We start from the raw sequence: 11,214 nt of genomic DNA on the forward strand, positions 1-11,214 counted from the left end.
ATGATCGCTGCGACGGAAGCGAATCAATCAAACTAACTTTAGCTGGAAAATAACTTTATTAAAGAACTGCTATAAAGCCAAACAATCTCTGTTACCTTAAATTATACGTTTACCTCTGATTTTAAGTTTAAATTTACGTTTAAAGCTGCTTTGAAACAATCTACATTGTTAAAAGCGCTATATAAATAAAGATGACTTGACTTACTAGAAATGGGTAGCTTGGATATTATACAATTTGCATGTACAAAATTTGTGGAAAAAGACACACACACACAAAAAAAAAAAACCTGTCTTTGAACCGATTCTGTAGAATGGCCCATATAGCCTAAATACTGTATATAAGAATATGACACACACTGATGATGAATAAGGAGTGTAAGGTAAGACTAGCAGTTCCAAAATAGCTTTTGTTAATATAAAATAAGTTGATATGCGAGACCACAGTCAAATATAGTTACAAAAATAACGTTAGAATAATGACACTGAAATAAAACTCAGCATCTCATCTGGCCGTGGACAATAAATGAGGACAACGCGTTTCTCTCAGTCAATCGCTTTCACGCGCGTCTTTTAAAATAAGTCTATAGCGTCAGAAAAGCAGAATTAGCCTACGCGGTTTCTTTGACTGCACACTCCGCGACCCACCCGTTGAGAAACACTGCTTTAATTAATGTTTTTATGATGACTTTGTGAAAGGTTAACCAAACAGCATGAGCCGTCTTCCAAATTTATTATTATTATCAAATGTTGAAAACAGTTGTGTACAATTTATTTTCAGGATATGACGAATAGAAAGTTCCAAAGAACAGCATTTATCTAAAATAGAAAGATTTTGAAACATTATAAAGGTATATACTGTCACGTTTAATCAAAATAATGCATACTTGCTGAATAAAAGTATTATTTATTTTATTTTATTATACCTTTATTTAACTAAAGTCACATAAAACCTTTTTTACAAGTGAGACCTAGTCAAGACAGGATCGGATAGCAGGATTAAACAGATAACAAGCAACAATATTTTCTAACTGACCACAAACTTTTGAATTGCATCTTAAAATATATTCAAATAGAAAAGTTATTTTAAATAAATTAAAAAAAAGAAAAGTTTTTGCTGTTATTTTGGATCAAATAAATGAAGCCTTGGTGAACAGATGGGACTAAACATTAAAAAAATCTTACTGGTTGTGTGCGTTAAAAGTTAATTAATGAAGACTTTTGTCCAGATGTTTTCAACAAATCTCATTGAAAACATTTTAACAGTCACTACTCGAATAGCCTTACAGTGTAATAGATCTACAATCTTTATTTGAAGCTAAACTTTTGTTTAAAGGGCATTTACTTATTTTGATAATAATTTCGAAGGTTTATTAGACAGAGTCGTCGTTGTCACTACAGCCTATAAAAGATAATGAATTTCAAACCTGAAACAAATATATTTTTATTCAAAGATCAACAGTCTGTCTTGAGTCTTTAGTCTGCCACAAAAAACTACATTAAAATCATGAACTCAAATGTCATTGTGAAAAATAATAATAATAATTTCTGTTGTAACAGTGTAAATAATCAGACCTTTCAGACTATAGTCTACCGCTAATAAGCCTTATGCCAAAATTATTATTACAACTAAAGTGTCGGTCATTAAGTAAGAAAACTAAATAATTGTGTAGATAATTTGCTTTGTGTCACCCGACATCAGGCCGAAGTATTTTGTTCCACACAGTGCCGCGACCAGTCAATCACTCTTTATTAGCGGCGGCGGCAACTTGCGCTCGCTTATCAACGTCTAAATTCAAGTCTACGATATTTTTGTAGAATTTCAAAATAATTCCAGTCCTGGCTGCAGGACGACTCAACCTAACACTAACTAGGCTACTCAAGATTTTGCTTTCTAAAGCATAATTTTCGGGACGTCCCGAAAATTATACTAAAGCAAAATCTGCGGGACCTAAACTAAAGCATAATCTCCGGGACCTATACTAAATCATAATCTGCGGGACCTATACTAAATCATAATCTCCGGGACCTATACTAAATCATAATCTGCGGGACCTATACTTATCATAATCTGCGGGACCTATACTAAAGCATATTCTGCGGGACCTATACTAAATCATATTCTGCGGGACCTATACTAAATCATATTCTGCGGGACCTATACTTATCATAATCTGCGGGACCTATACTAAAGCATATTCTGCGGGACCTATACTAAATCATAATCTGCGGGACCTATACTAAATCATATTCTGCGGGACCTATACTAAATCATAATCTGCGGGACCTATACTAAATCATATTCTGCGGGACCTATACTAAATCATAATCTGCGGGACCTATACTAAATCATATTCTGCGGGACCTATACTTATCATAATCTGCGGGACCTATACTAAAGCATATTCTGCGGGACCTATACTAAATCATAATCTGCGGGACCTATACTAAAGCATAATCTGCGGGACCCCCCATAGCCTACACAAAAAAAATATATTTGAAATATATTTTCAGTATATATTTTGGAATATATGCAAATATTTGAAATTGGCCCAATAAATGTATTTCACACATCATATATTTTTGTTATATTTCAGAATATATTTCAATGTATTTTTTTCTGTATGGGTCCCCAAAAGTGTCAAAATATATGTCCCCAAAAGTGTCAAAATATATGTGGCATATTCCAAATATTGAAATATATTCTGAAATATAACAAAAATATATGATGTTAAGTGTGAAACATATTTATTGGGCAAATTTCAAATATTTGCATATATTCCAAAATATATACTGAAAATATATTTCAAATATATTTATTTTGTGTATGGGCTATACTAAAGCATATTCTGCGGGACCTATACTAAAGCATAATCTGCGGGACCTATACTAAATCATATTCTGCGGGACCTATACTACTAAATCATATTCTGCGGGACCTATACTAAAGCATATTCTGCGGGACCTATACTACTAAATCATATTCTGCGGGACCTATACTACTAAATCATATTCTGCGGGACCTATACTACTAAATCATATTCTGCGGGACCTATACTACTAAATCATATTCTGCGGGACCTATACTACTAAATCATATTCTGCGGGACCTATACTAAATCATATTCTGCGGGACCTATACTCAGAGCCGGATTAACGCAAAGGCAAACTAGGCACGTGCCTAGGGCCCGATTGGCGGGATGGGGCCCAGACAGAGGGACAAAAAAAAAAAAAAAAGTACAAATGTCCTATCTACAATTTATTTCAATATTTATTAATTCACTATAAATAGTGACGATGTTTATCTTAACCATAGACTGTTACATTACTGCAGTTAAACCAATTAATGTGTGCCGGCTTCTGAAAGTATGTGTAACGAACGCATCCATCAGATGCTGCGAGGCTAAAGCCTAATAAGCACACAAAGAAGCACAGCTCATAATGCAGGTGTGAGAGTTGTCGTCATCTATTTTGGAGTGATTGCAATGTATTCTAAATATAAACTTGTACTGTAGATCAGCGTCATTTCTGGAAAAATCATTCACCGCTTTATTACGAGTTTAAAAGAGCGCGAGCGTCATTAACGTGCCCAGACGCGACGCTTTGAATTTGCGCGTACAATGAATAACATCGCGTCGGGAGCTGACTAGTAAAAAAGCTACAAAATTAAAAGACAAGACGTCTGTATTCTAAGTTAAAAAGCCAACACACTACAACATTTTTAAATGTTTCAAATAGTCTAAAGGATCTCATATATATGGGTCTATCTTCTAAATTCTGCTGATGATTAGATTCCTGACATTACGCCAATAATTTCACTTTATATATTTTTTTCTGCTCAGTAGCGATCGTGTCTTTCTCTTCCACTTGATTTGTGTATAGCATATTTAAGGTAGCAATGCAATATATAAAGCACTTATGCTCATCTACTGAAGTGGGATTCTGGAACTGTGAATAAATTGAATAAAACAGCAAAATAACAACAACAACAATAACATCTTCATTAAACAAAAAAGAGATTACCGTAGATAAAGTTTGATTAATATGTACAGTACCGGTAAAAGTCTGGACCCATTACTATTTTTAATGTTTTTGAAAGAAGTTTATTATTATGCTCTACAAGCCTGCATTTATTTGATCAAAAATACAGAAAAAAAAAATATATGTGTTAAATATATAAAAAGTGATAGTGAAGACTTTTTTAAAACAACTCTTTAATAATCAAAAATCCTGAAAAAAAGTATCACAGGTTATAAAATAAATATTAAGCACCATTTCTAACATTTGATAATAAATCAGAATGATCACGTGGCACTACATTCAGCTTTGCATCACAGAAATATAAAGTATAGTAAAATAGAAAACCATTATTTTAAATTTTAATAATATTTCACTTTATTATTTTTCTGTTTTTTTGATCAAATAAATCCAGGCTTGATGAGCATAAGAGACTTCTTTCAAAAACATTAAAAATAGTAATGTGTCCAAACTTATGTACTGTGTAAGTAAAAATATACTGCTTTTAAAATTAAATGTTGTATAAATAAAAAGGTTAGGAATCATATTTGTTTCAAGTGTTTTTTTATTGGGGGTGGGGGGCCTCCAACATGAATTTTGCCTAGGGCCTCCTAATGTCTAGAACCGGCTCTGCCTATACTAAATCATATTCTGCGGGACCTATAGCCTACTAAAGCATGATCTGCGGGACCTATACTAAATCATATTCTGCGGGACCTATACTAAATCATATTCTGCGGGACCTATAGCCTACTAAAGCATAATCTGCGGGACCTATACTAAATCATATTCTGCGGGACCTATAGCCTACTAAAGCATATTCTGCGGGACCTATAGCCTACTAAAGCATATTCTGCGGGACCTATACTAAAGCATAATCTTGAGTAGCTAGTGTCTGATAAAACATTAAAAATATATGTGTGTGTGTGTGTGTGTGTGTGTGTGTGTGTGTGTGTGTTTTAGCGTGATCTAAGCTGTTTTAGATTTCGGGACTGTCCCGAAATTTCCGGGACGTCTGGTCACCCTATATTTGTCCCGAAAATTATACTAGGCCTACTCAAATATAATCCCAAATATTTCGGGATTCGGGACAACATCTTAGATTTCGGGACTGTCCCGAATTTTTTTCGTCCGGTCGATGGAAGCTCATTCGCTTAATAATTCAAATAAAATAGACGTTTGAATACTCGCGCACAGTCACTCATTTCATAGGCTACATTAACACTACATTTTCATACCTATTCGTAAGTAACACGTTTCTAATTGTTGAAAATTCGTAGCAATTCTAAAATTCAGTTTAAAAGTTAATTTCTTGACCAAAAGAACGAGTGTACCTTAAGTTAAAAAAGTTAAGCTTACCTCTTTTCAGTGTCTTCACCACGTTGCGTTTCAGAAAATCTTCACCCACTAACACAATAAACAAGTGTTTATTAATGTTAAAACGTCAAAATCTAATATTTTACCAAGTTTATAGAAAGTTAAGCTTATACCTTTTCACCATCTTCACATGTGCTACACAAAATGGCTCCAATTTTTTTGGCTGGAAAGGCATCACGGGAAATTGAATATCACGTGGCTTGTATACTTAAAATATTAGCCTATAGATTTACTTAATTTTGAAACAGTTGATATATATGAAACACAGCTGATACCTGACGCGAGTGAGTGATGAAAGATGAAGAGCAGACCCAACCTCCTCCTGTTGATGCTGGAGAATCAGCTTTATGAGCAGAAACACACGAGACACCAGTGAGGAGTGATGAACTGGACCAGATGTAAAGAAAGAGGAGCGATGCGGAAACAACCGAGAAGAAGAAGTGCCTCTATGATCTTGTGTTTCCGTTCTAGCTAGGCTATTTCCTTTGAGCTAAACCTCTTGCGTGAGACGGTGTGTGTGCGTGAGAGAGAGAGAGAGAGAGAGAGAGAGAGAGAGAGAGAGAGAGAGAGAGAGAGAGAGAGAGAGTCACCTTGTCATTACCACGAGACCTCGAAGTGCTTTGGGGGAAATTAGAACTCTATAAAAGGGTTATTAAAAGATCTCGTAACATTTAAGTGGTTCCTGGAAGATCTTTTCTTATGTTAAAGCCAGCATCTGGAGGAACCCAATGGTTCTGTCAGGCCACGGTTATTATTGACACACAGCAAAGGGGAATAACACATGACGTCCAGGGCCGGAACAATAGAGCTGATATGGAAACTAGTGCACTAAGTTTCATCATGCTGGCATGTGTGGAAAGTTTTAAACCACGAGTTTTTCAAGTCCCACACGGTAGGGGTGGGCGGTAAGACCAAAATTCTGTTTCACGTTATGATTAATTTTATTTTATTAAAGATATATTTCACGGGGTAGAGTGGGGGAAAACGCCCCCCTTAACGGAGAACTTCACTTTTAAAATGAAAATTCTGTCATCATATACTCACCCTCATGTTGTTTCAAAGCTGTATGAATTTCTTTCTTCTGCTGAACAGAAAGGAAGATATTTAGAAGATTATCAGTAACCAGACAGTTTTTGGGTCCCATTGACTTCCATAGTAGGAAAAAAATATACTATGGAAGTCAATGGGACCCAAAAACTGAACTAAAGTTAGTGATACCTATACCATGATTGACAACATGTGGTTTGACACCTTGGGGCCGCCATTTTGTAAACATGCATTTTTCATTGTCACTGGTGTCACTTTTCTTATTGGTAACACCAGTGAATCCCATAAACTTTATTCAAAGCTATTCATTTAGTTATTTGGATATTTTAGCTCCTTTGGTCAGGGAAAGTTAAACTGAGAAGCAGTGACTTTACAGACAGTAACAATCTATCACAATTAACTGCACAATCACTAGAAATGGTTACCTTGGATATTATAAAATTTGCATGTACAAAATTTGTGGAAAACACGGAGACACACACACACACATATTAAATAATGATTAATAAAAAAAAATATATATATATATATATATATATATATAGGCTATGTATTTGTGTATGTATGTGTGTGTGTGTGTGTGTGTGTGTGTGTGTGTGTGTGTGTGTGTGTGTGTGTATAAAGTTAATTAATGAAGACTTTTGTCCAGAGGTTTTGAACGAATCTCATTGAAAACATTTTAACAGTCACTACTGGAATAGCCTTACAGTGTAATAGATCTACAATCTTTATTTGAAGCTAAATTTTGTTTAAAGGGCATTTACTTATTTTGATAATAATTTCGAAGGTTTAGACAGAGTCGTCGTTGTCATATGATATCAGACTACAGCCTATAAAAGATAATGAATTTCAAACCTGAAACAAATATATCTTTATTCAAAGATCAACAGTCTGTCTTGAGTCTTTAATCAATGTCTAAATTCAAGCCTACGATATTTTTGTAGAATTTCAAAAGAACTCCAGTCCTGGCTGCAGGACGACTCAACCTAACACTAACTAGGCTACTCAATATTTTGCTTTCTAAAGCATACTTTGCGGGACGTCCTGAAAATTATACTAAAGCAAAATCTTGAGTAGCTAGTGTCTGATAAAATATTAAAAACTAATATAGGCTAGGCTACATATATATAGCCTATATTATTTTTTAATGTTTTATCAGACACTAGCTACTCAAGATTTTGCTTTAGTATAATTTTCGGGACGTCCCGCAAATTATGCTTTAACTAGGCTATACTCAATATTTTGCTTTCTAAAGCATAATTTGCGGGACGTCCCGAAAATTATACTAAAGCAAAATCTTGAGTAGCTAGTGTCTGATAAAATATTAAAAACTAATATCTAGGCCTATATTATTAAAAACTAATACCTAGCCTATATTATTTTTAAATATTTTATCAAACACTAGCTACTCAATATTTTGCTTTCTAAAGCATAATTTGCGGGACGTCCCGAAAATTATGCTTTAGAAAGCAAAATATTGAGTAGCCTAGTTAGTGTTAGGTTCAGTCGTCCTGCAGCCAGGACTGGAATTCTTTTGAAATTCTACAAAAATATCGTAGACTTGAATTTAGACGTTGATAAGCGAGTGCAAGTTGCCGCAGCCGCTAATAAAGAGTGATTGACTGGTCGCGGCACTGTGTGGAACAAAATACTTCGGCCTGATGTCGGGTGACACAAAGCAAATTATCTACACAATTATTTAGTTTTTAGCGTGATCTAAGCTGTTTTAGATTTCGGGACTGTCCCGAATTTTCCGGGACGTCTGTTCACCCTATATTTGTCCCGAAAATTATACTAGAACTACACAAATATAATCCCAAATATTTCGGGATTCGGGACAACATCTTAGATTTCGGGACTGTCCCGATTTTTTTTTCCGTCTGGTCGATGGAAGCTCATTCGCTTAATAATTCAAATAAAATAGAGATATATGTTTTTGAATAGGCTACTCGCGCACAGTCACTCATTTTATAGGCTACATTAACACTACATTTTCATATTCGTAAGTAACACGTTTTACAATTAAGTCAAGATGGACATTTTTAATTAGTCAAAATGTAAATTTTTACATTGATTTATTACATGGAACATGTGTTTCCATGCATTTTGTTGAGATGTCTTTTCTTGTATAGCCTATTGTATACACATGGTTGATTATTCATGTTGCTTATGTATTCTATAAAAAAAAGTGTGTATTCATTGATATTAATCTATTACTAGCTTTTTTCCCCAAGTGCATGGAAGTGTATGTTTTAAAATGGATCTAAAATATGTAATGAACAATTCTTATTTTGTTTTTGGTTCAGTTTGTTGATTATAATAGAAGTTCATGTAGCCATAATTCCTTCAGACACCTTTTATTTGTACAGTATACTTGTGTACAGTGTAAGCATATACTTTCCCCTGCTCCACCTGAAAGGTTGTCTCCTCCCCTTGCTCCGCCTGCAGGGTCGTCACCTGCATTGCCTGCTCCGCCTGCTCCGCCCTGGTTGCCTGAAGTGTCGTCGCCTCCCCCTGCTCCACCTGAGGGGTCGTCTCCTCCCCCTGCTCAGCCAGAGGGGTCGTCTCCTCCCCCTGCTCAGCCAGATGGGTCGTCTCCTCCCCCTGCTCCACCTGAAGGGTCGTCTCCTCCCCCTGCTCCACCTGAAGGGTCGTCTCCTCCCCCTGCTCCCCCTGAAGGGTCGTCTCCTCCCCTTGCTCAGCCTGAGGGGTCGTCTCCTCCCCCTGCTCCCCCTGAAGGGGTTGTCTCCTCCCCCTGCTCAGCCTGAGGGGTCGTATCCTCCCCCTGCTCAGCCTGAGGGGTCGTCTCCTCCCCCTGCTCAGCCAGAGGGGTCGTCTCCTCCCCCTGCTCAGCCTGAGGGGTCGTCTCCTCCCCCTGCTCAACCTGAGGGGTCGTCTCCTCCCCCTGCGCAGCCTGAAGGGTCGTCTCCTCCCCCCGCTCCACCTGAAGGGTCGTCTCCTCCCCCCGCTCGGCCTGAGGGGTCGTCTCCTCCCCCCGCTCGGCCTGAAGGGTCGTCTCCTCCCCCCGCTCGGCCTGAAGCGTAGTCTCCAGCCCCCTGCTCCACCTGAAGGGTCGTCTCCTCCCCCGCTCCACCTGGAGGGTCGTCTCCTCCCCCGCTCCACCTGGAGGGTCGTCTCCTCCCCCGCTCCACCTGGAGGGTCGTCTCCTCCCCCGCTCCACCTGGAGGGTCGTCTCCTCCCCCACTCAGCCTGAAGGGTCGTCTCCTCCCCCCGCTCCACCTGAAGGGTCGTCTCCTCCCCCCGCTCCACCTGAAGGGTCGTCTCCTCCCCTTGCTCCACGTGAAGAGTCGTCTCCTCCCCCTGCACAGGCTGAAGGGTTGTCTCCTCCCCCCGCTCCACCTGGAGGGTCGTCTCCTCCCCCCGCTCCACCTGGAGGGTCGTCTCCTCCCCCTGCACAGCCTGAAGGGTCGTCTCCTCCTCCTGCTCCACCTGAAGGGTTGTCTCCTCCCCCTGCGCAGCCTAAAGGTCGTCTCCTCCCCCCGCTCCACCTGAAGGGTCGTCTCCTCCCCCTGCACAGCCTGAAGGGTCGTCTCCTTCCCCCGCTCCACCTGAAGGGTCGTCTCCTCCCCCCGCTCAGCCTGAGGGGTCGTCTCCTCCCCCCGCTCGGCCTGAAGGGTCGTCTCCTCCCCCTGCTCGGCCTGAAGGGTCGTCTCCTCCCCCGCTCAGCCTGAGGGGTCGTCTCCTCCCCCTGCTCGGCCTGAAGCGTAGTCTCCTCCCCTTGCTCCACCTGAAGGGTCGTCTCCTCCCCCTGCTCCACCTGGAGGGTCGTCTCCTCCCCCACTCAGCCTGAAGGGTCGTCTACTCCCCCCGCTCCACCTGAAGGGTCGTCTCCTCCCCCTGCTCAGACTGAAGGGTCGTCTCCTCCACCTGCACAGGCTGAAGGGTCGTCTCCTCCCCCCGCTCCACCTGAAGGGTCGTCTCCTCCCCCTGCACAGCCTGAAGGGTCGTCTCCTCCTGCTCCACCTGAAGGGTCGTCTCCTCCCCCGCTCCACCTGGAGGGTCGTCTCCTCCCCCGCTCCACCTGGAGGGTCGTCTCCTCCCCCACTCAGCCTGAAGGGTCGTCTCCTCCCCCCGCTCCACCTGAAGGGTTGTCTCCTCTCCCCGCTCCACCTGGAGGGTCGTCTCCTCCTCCTGCTCCACCTGAAGGGTTGTCTCCTCCCCCTGCGCAGCCTAAAGTGTCGTCTCCTCCCCCCGCTCCACCTGAAGGGTCGTCTCCTCCCCCTGCACAGCCTGAAGGGTCGTCTCCTTCCCCCGCTCCATGTGAAGGGTCGTCTACTCCCCCCGCTCCACCTGAAGGGTCGTCTCCTCCCCCTGCACAGGCTGAAGGGTCGTCTCCTCCCCCCGCTCCACCTGAAGGGTCGTCTCCTCCCCCTGCACAGCCTGAAGGGTCGTCTCCTCCTGCTCCACCTGAAGGGTCGTCTCCTCCCCCGCTCCACCTGAAGGGTTGTCTCCTCTCCCCGCTCCACCTGGAGGGTCGTCTCCTCCTCCTGCTCCACCTGAAGGGTTGTCTCCTCCCCCTGCTCAGCCTGAGGGGTCGTTTCCTCTCTCCCTGCGCAGCCTGAAGTGTCATCTCCTCCCCCTGCTCCATCTGAAGGGTCGTCTCCTACCCCTACACCACCTGAAGGGTCGTCTCCTCTCCCTGCTCCACCTGAAGGGTCGTCTCCTCCCCCACTCAGCCTGAAGGGTCGTCTCCTCCCCCCGCTCCACCTGAAGGGTTGTCTCCTCTCCCCGCTCCACCTGGAGGGTCGTCTCCTC

Source organism: Scardinius erythrophthalmus (assembly GCF_964197995.2).
Source record: "Scardinius erythrophthalmus genome assembly, chromosome: 1".
NCBI classification, from domain to species: domain Eukaryota; kingdom Metazoa; phylum Chordata; class Actinopteri; order Cypriniformes; family Leuciscidae; genus Scardinius; species Scardinius erythrophthalmus.